Raw genomic sequence first — 16,507 nt, forward strand, 5'->3', positions numbered from 1 at the left:
TGAGTGGCTAACTTCACTCCATAACTCTAGGCATAGAATGTATAACTCTAACCATAGAATGTATAACTCACTGCACATAATGTACAACTGTAAGCATATACTGTATAACTCTAAGCATCTGCTTACTGCACATAATGTACAACTGTAAGCATATACTGTATAACTCTAGAAATAGAACGTACAACTCTAGACATATAATGTATAACTCTAACCATAGAATGTATAATTCCAATTATGCACAATATGTATGCCTCTAAGCTTCTAATTATGTTTTATAACTCTTAGACTTTTGGTGCATGTTTGTAGGTTTTCGTCCCGGTATCCACTGGCGATCAAGATCACTACTCTTGCATTTGCATAAATTACTTCTCTGAGCAGATCGAGTACCTTGATAATCGTTCTTACGAGGACGATCTTCTGAAATTACCATATGGAGGGATTGCGCGTATTACTGTAAGTCTTATAAAACTGGTGACTAGATTAATTTTCAGCTCCACTGTTTTGTTAATTGGTCTTCCCCTTTTAAACGCCTTGCCTAACTTCTGCCAGGCTAATGCAATGGGAAAGTATATGGCCTACAAAGGGCTCGAGAAAGGGAATAAAGTTGAAGGATTTCCTTTTGTAAACATTAAATTCAACTGGCAGGGAGCAGGGTATACTGTCAATGACTGTGGTCTTTACGTCATGGTTCATATGTTGCTGTACCGTGGAGAGCCATTCGAGTGTACCATAGGGTCAAAGGACAGCAATGACCTCATGCGAGCGGAAGTTGCTACCACCCTTGTCCTCAGTGACATTAACGTGGATAGGGAAGCTGTGTTATCTAAGGTAACAGCTTTTAAGGAGGTTAAAGACCGTGAAATAGAGGAGCTGCGTGAGGCACAAAGGTTAGCCGGCAACACAAGTGGAAGGAAGAGAGGTGCCGGAGTTGCTGGAGAGAACAGTTCTGCTAAACGCCTTTGCTCCAAAGTCAGTTCAACCTATCGGACTCCACCTTCCCAAGTAGCCCTGGGCCGGACGCCGTCTAGTCGGGCCCTCTCAGCGGTCAATAGCCGCTCCCGGGGTAAGGGCAATGGCCTTGGTTGCACCACATATTGCGGGGAACCAGACGCCGACCTTATAGTGGTCGCCAAGATGCTGAAGTTGAACAAGGCATTAATTAGGGATATCCCGGTGTATCGCAAACAAGTGGTTGATTACGTTTTCCTTGATGACTACAAATTTCCAAATGGGTAAGCTGTCTAAAATCAACAGAACCACTTGAGAACTGTTTTATGCTTTGTATAACTTCAAGATTGAAATGTATAACTTTACCAACTAAAGTTATACATATCGTTAATGGAGTTACACATTCCAAATCTGCAGTTATATGTTTCATCACTGAAGTTATGCAGTCATTTTAATAGCAGTTATCTTCCCATTTAGTAGATGTTATATCCTGACTAACACCTGCTGTCTGAACCACAGTGAACTATTTGTGAACTATTCCTGGCACGCAACAAATAATAGGTTGCAAATGTTGTCCATGCTCCCTGAGATGCCAATGGATGATTCAGTGATTGAGTGTTGGTCCTTGTTGCTCAATCGTTTGGAGGCAGAGGAGTGACGATTTTTCGTTCGTCTTTCCTCGGTATCCGTCATATGGTATGGTTGTAATCAATCCTTTAATATGCTATAAGAGTTTCACATACCCTCTTTAGAGTTATACTTTGAGGGTATGATATTTAAAACTTTCACAGTGGAAAATAAGACTAAAGTTATACATACCCTCTATGGAGTTACACATTTTGTTTTGAGAATTTATTAACAGCCAGTATGAACTTAGGCATACTTCAATATGCTATAAGAGTTACTGTGCAACTCCAATGCACAACCCCTATAACTCCTCTGGTATTCTCACACATATACTTCTACTTGAACAGGAAATAATCTTTCACTTTGTATGAAACCCTGTCCAACAAACACAGAACACCGAAAGGTTGTACAATGTGTGGGACGTCTTCAGAATCGACAGTGGCAAAGATTTCAGCTTGAAGGCTGATTTAATCTTCATACCCATTAAGATTGAAGCCCATTATGCATGTACCTGTATCAACTTTAATTCACGGACGATTGATCTTCTTGACAATAAGTACTACTCAAGTCCGGGCCAGTCGGAGATATGCAAAGCGTTTCACGTAATTGTAAGTGGAATTAAATTGTAATTACGTTCAACTCTAAAGTGTTGTCACCGCTTTACAATTTCACTTTTTGACAGTTCTGACTTTATGCCAGGCGAGCCTCATGAGCGACTACCTGGAGTCTAGGGACGAGGACAGAGGGAAATACCTACCGGAGTTCCAGTTTCGTCAGATCCAGTTTGCTTGGCATAAGCAAACGATTAACGACACCGAGTCTGGCTTGTTAACCATGATGTACATGTTAATGTACGAGCGTGATAGTTTTGATCACGTTGATCTTGAGAGGAAGGTGAACCGTCGATATTTGGTAATCCAGCTGGCAGCGACGCTTGTCCTAGCTGACATGAACATCATCGGGTAAGGAGTTCTGACCAAGGTCAACTGTTTCATTGGCGAGAAAGACCAGATCCTGAAGCAACTAGAAGCCAGACGAAAAGCAGCACGGAAAGCAGATAAAAAACCTGGGAAAAAATAGAATGTATTTCAATTCCTTTCATTTTCTATTCTCTGTTTTTGCAACTCTAGTATGTTGTCAAGAAACTCCTTAACAACTTAGACAACTTTTTGGAATAGATTGTTATTATATCATCTTTACAGATAAGAATTAAAATCCAAGTTTTACAGATAAGAATTAGAGTTATACACTCTGTGAAGTAAAGTTGTACAAATTTTGTACAGGAGTTATACAACACATGACTACAGTTATGAAAAAAGGCAAAATTTATTAGACAGCTATGAGTTATTCAAAAAATATCAAGAGTTATACAAATTGTGTACAAGAGTTATACAACACATGACTGCAGTTATGAAAAAGGCAAAATTTATTAGACAGTTATGAGTTATACAAAAAATAACAAGAGTTATACAAATTGTGTACAAGAGTTATACACTCTGTGAAGTACAGTTATCCATACATGGGTAAGAGTTTTACTTAAACCCACTGAAGTTATAATTCTTTCTTTATCAAACTTTTAATATTGGATTTTTTGCCATGAACAAAAGTCATCCAAATTGTGTAAAAGAGTTTTACAACATTAGCTTGAAATTTCACACTCATATTACTGAAGTTATACAATCTGGAAGGTGCAATCCCCATTCAAAATAGACAAAAGCTAGCTACTGAATACCCCTTCCGTCTCACCAGATTTTTTACCTTTTAAAGAAAAAAAGATTGTAAATAATTTGTTGAGACGGAGGTATTTTTCTACTGCCTACTACTATAGCATGTTAAGTTTCTCTCTTCTTCTTCTTCTTCTTCTTCTTCTTCTTCTTCTTCTTCTTCTTCTTCTTCTTCTTCTTCTTCTTCTTCTTCTTCTTCTACTCCTTCAGATGCTGGTGAAGACGGTGGATGCTCAGAAAATGGGTTAGGGCAGTTTCGTTTATCGTGGTGTGCCATTTGTTTACAGTTATTACACATGCGCTTTGGCTTACAAGCCCAGGCAATGGCTTTAGCCTTAGCTGACACCATTCTTTTACCGCTGCCTTTGTTTTTGGATTGTTTTGGTTGAAGTATTGTTACCTCGTCACTGGCGGGGCAGCCAAGGATTTGCTCGAATTCCTGCTGCTTAGTTAAATCTTTCTTGTGCGGTAAAAGTTTATCCTTGAACTCTCTAATTAAGGAGCTTAAGTTCACAACTTCAGTCACACTCATGCCACGAAGTAAACCAATGGTTGCATGAACTTCTGACCACAACTTCACCATCTCAACTTCTTTTCCATCAGCGCTACTATTTGAATCCGTTTGTTCACCATCACATTCTGATAATCTGAATTACAATGCATCTTTTCTCCATCTTGTAGAAACGTAATCATCTGGAATTGTCTTCTTGCCGTTAGCCGACAAAATCCATACTATATGTCGGCACAAAAATCCCATCCTTTCAAACATCATACAGCTGCACCGTGTAGCCAGTTGATACGTGCATTTTATATAGTCTTTTTAGGCCTTTTTATGCACGTATTTCTATGTTATTATCGTAGTTTATTGCTACGAAATGCCCCGAATATGCTACTTTGGTGTATTTTGTCTTAATTGCAGGAATGGACCATAAAGTAGTAGATTCAAGCCTAAAACATGTCCCTACGCATGCATTTAGGAGATGAGCTGAGTCGGAGCTTGGGAAGTGCTATTTTGAGATGCGCATTGGAGTAAGGAAGTTAGGCGAGCCAAGAGAGTGCTTCAATTTGCTAGTTCCTTCTTGTAAGAGCCATATCTCGAGTTCTACAACAGTTATTAAGGTGATTCCAGTTGGAGGTGAAAGCTTATCCTCTTAGCTTTCCAACGCCACCAACCACGCCTTATTTGTCCAAGTAACGAAGAAATGGCAGCCGTTTGAAGTTCAGTGCGCGAAGCAGGAATTACGCGCTGAGAAGTGCTCGATCGAGAACTACTTCTATTCGATCGAGAGCCAATTTGCTCCATCGAGAGCCACCTATTCTGGATCGAGTGATTAAAGGGAAAGAAGTCCTCGATCGAGAGGAATTGTTCTCGATCGAGAGGAATGCCAAGGAATATCACTCGATCGAGTGCTTTATTTAGTCGATCGAGTGGATTTTTGCTTTTTGGGCTTTTTAGGTTTAATTCCGTCATTAGGTTTAATAAGCCCTATTTTCTTATAAATAGGGAGTCAGTATGTCGATGTAAACGATCTCTCACACACTCTATACTCTTCTTTTCTCTCTGGTTCAAATACACTACTACTCTTTCTCATTACTTTTGTTCTTTCATTTAGGATCTTTTCAATTCGGTAATTCTTTCTTCCTTTCCCTCTTTTTAATTTAATGTTTATTATTCTTATTTCTTTTATGCTTATTCTCTTTAATTCCATGTCTAGCTAATTCCCTTTAGTATGTTAGGATTAGGGAAGCCGTGGTAGCGATGTTTTAATTGTACTAAATAGATTAGCCCTGCGATAAGAATTGTATTAGGCAATTTAACTGTTATCCGGTCGAATGAATGCATGCAGGAGACCATAAATTTAGTTAACCCCGACCTAGATCGAAAGATTGGAAGGGAAGGCTTGCTTAATTACAATAGGGTATTGCAGTGAGGGCGAAAGTTAAGCTGTTTACGCTCTAGGGCGGTTTAAGGACCGAAAGGTGACGACCATAGCTCTTCTTATCAATAGTCTAATCGCCTTAGTATTCCCGATAGTATGAGATCTGATAGCTGCCACGGTGGACCGACTCCTAGCATACTACCCTTCTCCTTTTGTTAATTTCTCTTTTTCATTTCCCTCGCTTTAGTCTCTAGTTAGTTCACAATCAATTCAACCCCCATCGTGACATCAGACGGATAGAATAGACGAATAGATAGTACACCGCCTCCCTGTGGAGATCGACCCTACTTACCGCTGACTTCTGTTAGTAGTACTTAGGTATTTTATTTTTGGTACGAAACGACAGTATCAAATTTTGGCGCCGTTGCCGGGGAGGCAATCTATTTATTTATTTGTTAAATTTTATCTGTTTTTAGCCTCAGGGGATTTTTCCCTTGAGGCCGTTTTAATCTTTTGTTTAGTGCTGTTTTGATAGGCCTTACAGGTACTACCTAGACAGTTCTAGGTGAAAGACAGTCAAAGGGAAGGCTTGAGTACCTTTGACCCATCACCGATGTCCCATTATATGGAAGTGGGTGATGCGCTACTGAGGAGATGTGGTTCTGCGAGCACGATGCATTTGTAGTCGTGCCGCCACATCCGCCCTATCAATGGCCACCGCAACAAGATTCCCCTGATATACAAGAAGAAGACATTGCGGAGTTGAAATCCTTGATGCGAGGCACTTTGGCATTCCAAGTGCAAGAATATGTCTCGCGATTTGATGAGCTCGAGTCTGCAGTTGCTCAATTAGCATTTGAGATGGAGAGAGAAGAGGTCGCGGAGTCGACATATTTAATGAGAATGCTTGTATCACAAATGCAAGAGAGTGATAGGTATATGGACGCTCGAATCCCTCGAACGGAGTCACAAATAGCTCGGTTAGCGGTGAGATGCAAGAAGAAGAGGTTTACCTTCGAGAGCGGTTTTTCTCCGAGGAAACCGTGTTGCCCAATGATGAGGATGACTTCTATGACTCGGACGACGAGTTCCTTTCATATTTTTTGCCCCACGTGAAGATTTCAGCTCTATGCGGGAAGAATCACTCGATCGAGTGACTTATAATGGTCGATCGAGTGAATTTCGAAAGACGATCCTCGATCGAGTAATATCCTTTCTCGATCGAGTGACATGCGGGAGGATAGTTCTCGATCGAGTGATGTTGTTACTCGATCGAGTGAGATGCGGGAGGAAGTTGGTCGATCGAGTGATTATTCGCTCGATCGATGAAATGGCCATTGGGAGCTTTGGTTCGTCATTTTGGTTTGATTTGGATGACGAGTCTGACGATGATGAAGGTTACGGTAAACCTCCCTATTCACAGTATGAGTCGGATACACTTGAAGTCTGCGATTTACGGGATGGATTCCACTGAGGAGGTTGATGAAGAAGCAGTTGAGACGGTAATTGCTCCTAGCACGGAAGAGGTAATAAGCTCTTTTACCTATGATTCCGTCATTGAGAGCGACCGATCTGAGGTAGTGAACGATAATTTTATTATTGTTTGTTCTAATAGTATTTTGCCTCGTTTGACTCGCGCTGTTTCTTTTAAAGTTATACCTCCTCTCATATGGTCGATTAATTTAAAGAATTTTCACCGTCCTTATCATCTCAAAACGTTAATCGAATCGGAACCCCATATATTGACAATTGCTCGCGCTCCTTTATTTTGTGGATAAATTTAGGAGCTCACATAGGAAATTTGTTAGACTTAAATGCTTACATAATTTCATTTCCTATTTTTGTATTCCACTTTGGTGCTACTTATCTTTGTTGTGTAGCACATGCGCAGCTATTTGTGATTCTTCGCGCGCTTTGAGTTGCTTTGATTGTAACTAATTATAGTGGCTCGAAGAAAAAGAAGGTCGAGCTGGGACCTGACTGAAGCTAGCGCTACCCGGGAGGCAACCCGGCGATTTTATTTTACATTTTTATTCTATTTCAGTTGTAATAAATGGTTTTTATACCATAGACTATCTCAGTATGCTTGTCTTGTTAGTTTGCGGGCTGTTTTTCATTGCATTTTGCAGGAATACGCTGAGGATCACTCGATCGAGTACTCTTTGTACTCGATCGAGCACTTGTGCTGCCAAATCCTCTCGATCGAGCAAATATCTACTCGATCGAGTGCCTGCAGAAAGAAAACCATTCGATCGACCACCATCCGATCGATCGAGCGAGTTTTAGACGCCCACTCTACTCGATTAGTTTGCTATTCCTCTTGGTCGAGTGTTATTAACTTGGATTAGCTTCCTGAGACGGTTTTCCGGGCCCTTAGCAACCTCCCATTTCATGGTCGGTTTGGGGAGGTCCCTTATTTTGCGTATCTTGTGAGTTTTCCGCATTTACTCTCTTTCTCCTTCAGTTTGCGTTTCCTTTCCATGTTTTGGTACAATGGGGGCATTGTACAGTTTGGTTTGGGGAGGTTATGCATCCATATCTGTGTCTGCATGTTGTTTATTGCATTTCAGTAATCACGTTTAATTCTATGCTTGCATTGTTGTTTATTTTCATAAAAATTCAAAAATTCAATAAAAATCAGAAAATTGTTAAAAATTCAAAAAAATTTCACGTTTATTTTTGCATATAAGTTGAGTCGGAACGGTAGATTTCAATGATGAAATTGCACTATATCTGTCTTTTTGCTTAAGCCTTGCATTAAACTGTTATCTTTTAGCTTTGTCTTATTGCATAATCTACGAGTTAATGTTAAAATTTAGCTGAACGAATAGACTTGACCTGAAATTTTGGCAACCTACTTATATATTCTAAGGATTAGAGCCTTATAAACTGGTGTCATTTATGACCAGTTTCATGTAGGATTGTGAGTAGTATACTCCTTGCATAACATGTATCATCAATTTGCACATATATGAAATTCAATTGCTTTTTTCCGTCATACATTCGGGTTAGTGGTTGGTGTCACATGCGGGGAGGTGCTTACAAATTCCCTTTCTTTCATTTTACCCATAAACTCCACATTAGCCAAATTTGCCTGTTGACCCTTAGCTCATCCAAATTTAGCTTTCGCCTTGTCAAGCTAGTTTAGATTGTTTTGCGGTATATTGTCTATTGTATCGAGTTTGGCTTGCATCTATTGATTCGGAGTTGGTAATTTATGAAGAAAAGGAGGAAGATGAAAAAATAAGACGTGATGATGAAAAAAAAAGAAATGAAAAAAATGAAAAAACAGGAAAAGACGTGAAAAAGAAGAAACCGAAAAAAATAAAAAGAAAGAAAAAGGAAAAAAAAAATGCAGTTTGTTGACGGTTTCTGCTCCTATGCTTTATTTACATTTATTGAGGAGTATGTTTGGTTCGGTTTGGTGAGTTTTATGCCGAATGAAGGGCATGTGTTTATTTCATAATTGAGTTGGAAATGGATGTTGATATATGGTTCTGTTTAGGTACTAGCTTGATCACCTATACCTCCACATTCCCATAATTGTTTTGCCTTTTCTTACCCATTGCCTCACTTAGCCATATTTTTTGTAAGCCCTCGTGTGTGAGGACCTTGTTGGTTGGAATGTATGTACGGTAGCTTGAATTGTCTATCATATTAGTTGCATGCATGTTTATGTGGGTCGTAGTTTAGGTGAGCGACTATCTTCCTTTCTCTCTTACATTTATATGTTCACCCTTTGCTTCATGAGAGAAAGAGTGGCCCGTGAGAGTCCATTATTAAAGGTCTTGCAAGGTCGACGGTTCAGCTTTATTTATAAACATCTTATAACTCGTTTGCATTTGTTGTCTTGCTTTAAGTGTTAGTTTTCTTGTATTAAATTGGCTTAAGTGGGCATTTGTAGCTAGCTCTGAGTTATCTTTTCCGTTCCATTAGTTGCATTTTAGTTTACTCGGGGACGAGTAAAGGTTTGGTTTGGGGAGATTTGATACGTGCATTTTATATAGTCTTTTTAGGCCTTTTTATGCACGTATTTCTATGTTATTATCGTAGTTTATTGCTACGAAATGCCCCGAATATGCTACTTTGGTGTATTTTGTCTTAATTGCAGGAATGGACCATAAAGTAGTAGATTCAAGCCTAAAACATGTCCCTACGCATGCATTTAGGAGATGAGCTGAGTCGGAGCTTGGGAAGTGCTATTTTGAGATGCGCATTGGAGTAAGGAAGTTAGGCGAGCCAAGAGAGTGCTTCAATTTGCTAGTTCCTTCTTGTAAGAGCCATATCTCGAGTTCTACAACAGTTATTAAGGTGATTCCAGTTGGAGGTGAAAGCTTATCCTCTTAGCTTTCCAACGCCACCAACCACGCCTTATTTGTCCAAGTAACGAAGAAATGGCAGCCGTTTGAAGTTCAGTGCGCGAAGCAGGAATTACATGGCCGAGAAGTGCTCGATCGAGAACTACTTCTATTCGATCGAGAGCCAATTTGCTCCATCGAGAGCCACCTATTCTGGATCGAGTGATTAAAGGGAAAGAAGTCCTCGATCGAGAGGAATTGTTCTCGATCGAGAGGAATGCCAAGGAATATCACTCGATCGAGTGCTTTATTTAGTCGATCGAGTGGATTTTTGCTTCGGGCTGGGCTTTTTAGGTTTAATTCCGTCATTAGGTTTAATAAGCCCTATTTTCTTATAAATAGGGAGTCAGTATGTCGATGTAAACGATCTCTCACACACTCTATACTCTTCTTTTCTCTCTGGTTCAAATACACTACTACTCTTTCTACTGTTACTTTTGTTCTTTCATTTCCGGATCTTTTCAATTCAGTAATTCTTTCTTCCTTTCCCTCTTTTTAATTTAATGTTTATTATTCTTATTTCTTTTATGCTTATTCTCTTTAATTCCATGTCTAGCTAATTCCCTTTAGTATGTTAGGATTAGGGAAGCCGTGGTAGCGATGTTTTAATTGTACTAAATAGATTAGCCCTGCGATAAGAATTGTATTAGGCAATTTAACTGTTATCCGGTCGAATGAATGCATGCAGGAGACCATAAATTTAGTTAACCCCGACCTAGATCGAAAGATTGGAAGGGAAGGCTTGCTTAATTACAATAGGGTATTGCAGTGAGGGCGAAAGTTAAGTCGCATTTACGCTCTAGGGCGGTTTAAGGACCGAAAGGTGACGACCATAGCTCTTCTTATCAATAGTCTAATCGCCTTAGTATTCCCGATAGTATGAGATCTGATAGCTGCCACGGTGGACCGACTCCTAGCATACTACCCTTCTCCTTTTGTTAATTTCTCTTTTTCATTTCCCTCGCTTTAGTCTCTAGTTAGTTCACAATCAATTCAACCCCCATCGTGACATCAGACGGATAGAATAGACGAATAGATAGTACACCGCCTCCCTGTGGAGATCGACCCTACTTACCGCTGACTTCTGTTAGTAGTACTTAGGTATTTTATTTTTGGTACGAAACGACAGTATCACCAGTGTCCCTGTAATCAAATTAAATTATGTCGTTAGTAGTCTTATACATATAATAATAAGAGTTAAACATTATCAAGGTAGAGTTATACATATGGCAACAAGAGTTATACATTCTGCAAGTAGAGATATACATATAATAACAAGAGTTATACATTCTGAAAGCTAAAGTTATTCAAATGTAATCAAAGTTATACTACAAATAACTGCAGTTCAGTGAAAAATTGAATAACTTCTAATGTTATTCTGAAAGTAGAGTTATACATATGGCAACAAGAGTTATACATTCCGCAAGTAGAGTTATACATATAATAACAAGAGTTATACATTCAGAAAACTTAAGTTATTCAAAATGTAGTCAGATTTATACAGCAGATAACTGCAGTTCAGTGAACAATTGTATAACTTCTATGTTCAGACAATGTAACTTTGACACTATATCTAGCAACTTCAGTCAACTACCACATAGATAAAGATTATGCCAAAATGTTGTTACCTGGGTTGTACTCTACATTGAAACTTTTCTCTCTGATTGAATCCTTAACGACAGTCACTTCAACTCCATCGACTTCAGCATAGCCCGCGGTCTTACATGTATCGATTGAGCAAATGACCTCTAGTTGGAATTCCTTGAAAACCTCACGGGTATAAACATTTGACGCATATTCCTCTATGGGTAAATGCGTCCCCCTTGCTGGTGTTGCGTCTCGGTTTTCATGGTCAAGTCTCTTCTGCGTATGCCGTTGATGGTCAATAGCGCTTTCAAAACGCATCCAAAACTCCACTAACGTACCTGACTTCGCTCAAACTTCTTAAAAAAACTATTAATGCTCTCTGATCTCTGGGTTGTCCTCATTACACCACCCATGTTCTAGTCCCTGCAATGCGCCATCACCCATTGGCTCCTTTTATCGTACGCTTTTGTAAACCACTCTTCGTTCACAAGACCATGCGCTTCCATTATTTCTGCCCACCTAGAGTCAAAGTCGTCTGCTTCTAGGTTGTCATCCCATATAATGTTGTTCAATTTCTGAAGGAACTCCTTATAATCCTCCCTTGTCACCCTGAACTTCGATGGCACCTTGTTCATTATATGCCACATGCAAAATCGGTGGCGTGCGATCTTGAAGGCAAAGGGGTACGGCCTTAATAATGCCCGCATCCCGATCTGTGATAATGTACTTGGGTTCTTTTCCACCCATAGCATTCAAAAACTCGTTGAAAACCCACTGGAAGGATTTATGGTCTTCATGGGCAATCAATGCCCCCAGAATATCACCGATCGCTTATGGTGATCTATGCCGTTGTGAATGGCTTGAAAATCATATCGTACTTGTTTGTTGAGTATGTTGGGTCGTACGACACTGCATCTCCAAAAACGGAGTAGTTCCTTCTAGCGGTTCTCTCAGCCCAGATTGCCCTTCGAAGGCTGTTATCCTTGTCAACTTCATAATCAAAATAAAACCCCTACCTATTTTGTGCCATATTCTTGAACCGGTCTATGAACAATTGACCGTCTCGTTTATGGATGAAGCATTTCACATCTCGGTGGAAGTTCTTAATATCAGTTAAGGATGCACCAATGTTCTCGAACCCATTTACGAGTTCCTTACACATGTTGTACGTCCTAGTTGCTCCTATCCTCAACTACAGTGGACAATAAATCCTGATCAGTGCTGATTAATAATCAAGGATTCCTCAACTATAACTCTTTCACCTTTTCATATTTATTCATGAAACATATGCATAACTCCATTGATTGATTGTGCAACTTCTTATTATTTATAACTCTTACATATGCGAATATGTATAACTCTAACAACTTTTTATATAACTCTAAGGCTGTTAAAAATTATTCTAGAATTTTATAAAATATTTATAAGTTTCACAATCAATTACTCGAGGTTTACATAACTCTATGATCTCGGTGTATAACTTTAGAAGTTTGTCATTCAATTAGTGGAGGTTTGATTAATAGTAAACTAACCCGTGAGTTATACATTATCAATTACTTGTGAAAATCTTCTATGTTCCGCGACATATTTTGAAACTGGCGATCCTCACTAGATACAAGCTCGTGATTATGCCCCATGTGGAATCAGTCAATTACTAATACTCCATTCATCATAAATAGCCTGACATGTGCTTTACACCCTACACTCTTGACTGTATATTTCCTCTGTTTCACAGTTCTTAATCCCCATTGCATTTCTTCTTCCCTAATCCCGGTCTCATTTTTTTTAATTATTGCATGTCCTTTTGGGACATATGTGAATCCCTCTCTGTTGCAAACCAGCAACTTTGACTTGATATCAGCGTCGCACCATTTTTTCGTCGAGTACTTCCGAACATCAATCCCGGACGCCAATGCATAAATTATATAGAATGTCACTGGCTCGTCGATTTCAAAAAATTGTTGCCCTACACAAGGTGTAAACTCCGCTGCCAAATGCTTACAATACTCAGTTTTCGCTTCCTTACGACCATCTGAGTAGAATCAAGCATCCATGAAATGATTAAGAAATATATAACTCCAAGCTACTTAGCATTTACTCTGTAACTCTAAGCATAGAATGTATAACTCTAGGCATATAGTGTATAACTCTAAACGCAGACTGTATAACTCTAGGCATATAGTGTATAACTCTAAACGCAGACTGTATAACTCTAGGCATATACTGTATAACTATTAGCATATAATGTATAACTCTAGTCACAGTTTGTACAACTCTAGTCATACAATGTATAACTCTGGGCACAGACTGTATAACTCTAGGCATATAATGTACCTACTCTAGGTACAGACTGTATAACTCTAGTCATATAATGTATAACTCTAGTCATACAATGTATAACTCTAGGCACGGACTATATAACTGTAGGCATATACTGTATAACTCTTAGCATATAATGTATAACTCTAGTCACAGTCTGTATAACTCTAGTCATATAATTTATAACTCTAGGCACATACTGTATAACTCTAGGCATATAATGTATAACTCTAGACACAGTCTGTATAACTCTAGATACAGACTGTATAACTCTAGATACAGACTGTATAACTCTAATCATACAACTCTAGATACTTTAGTTTTCATAATGTATAACTCTAGTCATACAATGTATAACTCTAGGCAGAGATTGTATAACTCTAGACATATAATATATAACTCTTAGCATAGAATGTATAACTCTAGACACAGTCTGTATAACTCTAGTCATACAATGTATAACTCTAGGCACAGACTGTATAACTCTAGGCATATAATGTATAACTCTTAGCATATAATGTATAACTCTAGACACAGTCTGTATAACTCTAGATACAGACTGTATAACTCTAATCATATAATGTACAACTCTAAGTAGAGAATGTATAACCCTCCACATGCTATAACTTCACTTAATGAATGTATAACTTAAGCTATAACATGAATAACTATATCAAAATTGGTTGTTTAGTAATATTTTTTATGCAAAATTTAGGGTTAGAATTACTCTGTTACCTGAAGCTGCAGGAAATTGTCAAAGAGTTTTACAAAAAACCAGTGGAGTTATAACACGATGAATATAAGAACTTGATGAGTACACTGTATTATTGAAGTTATACATATACGGGTCAGAGTTTTACTTAAACCCACTGAAGTTATAATTCGTTCTTTATCAAGCTTTTAAATTTCCATCATTTTTTGCCATGAACAATAAGCTACCAAAATGAAAGAACAAATCTGATGAACACCATGAAAGTACACCACCATTAAGAATAATGAACACAAATGAAATAACTACAAGCTACAACTAGCTACAATAATGAACATCAATCCAAAATTACATATAGCACTTTATTCTTGAACATCAAGCTACAACAATAACCAAGACACAAATAAGAAAGCAAATAACTCACCATCGACGGCAACTTCAATCTGCATATGATCCATTTCACAAACACTGACTGTCATTTTCAGCCTCTTTCTCTGATGAACAATGAGAATTTATTTATCTTCAACAAAGCGAAGGAAATGTAACGGATGAACAATGAAGTAGTTTATCTGATGACAATTTATTTATCTGATGAACAATGAAGTAGTTTTACAGTTGGAATGAAATTTCTCTTATTTTTTTGATGATTTATATTGGATTTTACAGGATTTAGGATCGTTTGTATGGTGATTTTTATGGGTTTTGCTTGTTGAGAGGTTTTGAATGGTGAATAAAGAGGTAAAGCATGCAAAATGAATTATTTGTGTTTGTTTAATCCTTTTGTCCGCGGGATTTGTACTGGAGAAAGTACACAAACAGTGACATTGTGGACCCTCTCTCATACAACAAGCATTTCCTTTTTTTTTGCTCTAAAAAAGGACCCCTCTCTCCTTATCTCATCCATTCAATCCCTTCATCCAAGGGTTCTTATAAGGACTTAGGGCCTTATATGATATAATGGCCTTATAAGAACCCTTATATATATATATATATATATATATATATATATATATATATATATATATATATATATATATATATATATATATATATATATATATATATATATATATACGTATACCATTCCTAAACATGTTACTATCAATCAAAAGCCAAGTAATAACACTCAAACATGCTCGTGCCATCTATCACGGATCAATTCATCCACTTCTCCAAGTTTATCCAATTCACATAACCATCCATTCCATCCAACATTATTATAAGAACATACACAACACATACAACGACTCCCTTGACACCTCTTAGTGACCGGCTCAAAGTTATAGTGACCGACTTCCATTATTTCTGCCCACCTAGAGTCATAGTCGTCTGCTTCTAGGTTGTCGTCCCATATAATGTTGTTCAATTTCTGAAGGAACTCCTTATAATCCTCCCTTGTCACCCTGAACTTCGATGGCACCTTGTTCATTATATGCCACATGCAAAATCGGTGGCGTGCAGTCTTGAAGGCAAGGGGTATGGCCTTAATAATGCCCGCATCCCGATCGTGATAATGTACTTGGGTTCTTTTCCACCCATAGCATTCAAAAACCCGTTGAAAACCCCTTTGGAAGGATTTATGGTATTCATGGGCAATCAATGCCCCATAGAATGTCACTGATCGCTTATGGTGATCTATGCCAGTGAATGGCGTGAAAATCATATCGTACTTGTTTGTTGAGTATGTTGGGTCGTACGACACTGCATCTCCAAAAACGGAGTAGTTCCTTCTAGCGGTTCTCTCAGCCCAGATTGCCCTTCAAGGTCGTTATCCTTGTCAACTTCATAATCAAAATAAAACCCCTGCCTATTTTGTGCCATATTCTTGAACCGGTCTATGAACAATTGACCGTCCCGTTTATGGATGAAGCATTTCACATCTCGGTAGAAGTTCTTAAAATCAGTTAAGGATGCACCAATGTTCTCGAACCCGTTTACGAGTTCCTTACACATGTTGTTTGTCCTAGTTGCTCCTATCCTCAACTGCAATGGAGAACAAATCCTGATCAGTGCTGATTAATAATCAAGGATTCCTCAACTATAACTCTTTCACCTTTTCATATAAATTCATGAAACATATGCATAACTCCATTGATTGATTGTGCAACTTCTTATTATTTATAACTCTTACATATGCGAATATGTATAACTCTAACAACTTTCTATATAACTCTAAGGTTGTTAAAAATTATTCTAGAATTTTAAAAAATATTTATAAGTTTCACAATCAATTACTCGAGGTTTACATAACTCTATGATCTCGGTGTATAATTTTAGAAGTTTGCCATTCAATTAGTGGAGGTTTGATTAATAGTAAACTAACCCGTGAGTTGTACATTATCAAGTACTTGTGAA

The sequence above is a fragment of the Silene latifolia genome, chromosome X (assembly GCF_048544455.1).
Source record: "Silene latifolia isolate original U9 population chromosome X, ASM4854445v1, whole genome shotgun sequence".
NCBI lineage: Eukaryota > Viridiplantae > Streptophyta > Magnoliopsida > Caryophyllales > Caryophyllaceae > Silene > Silene latifolia.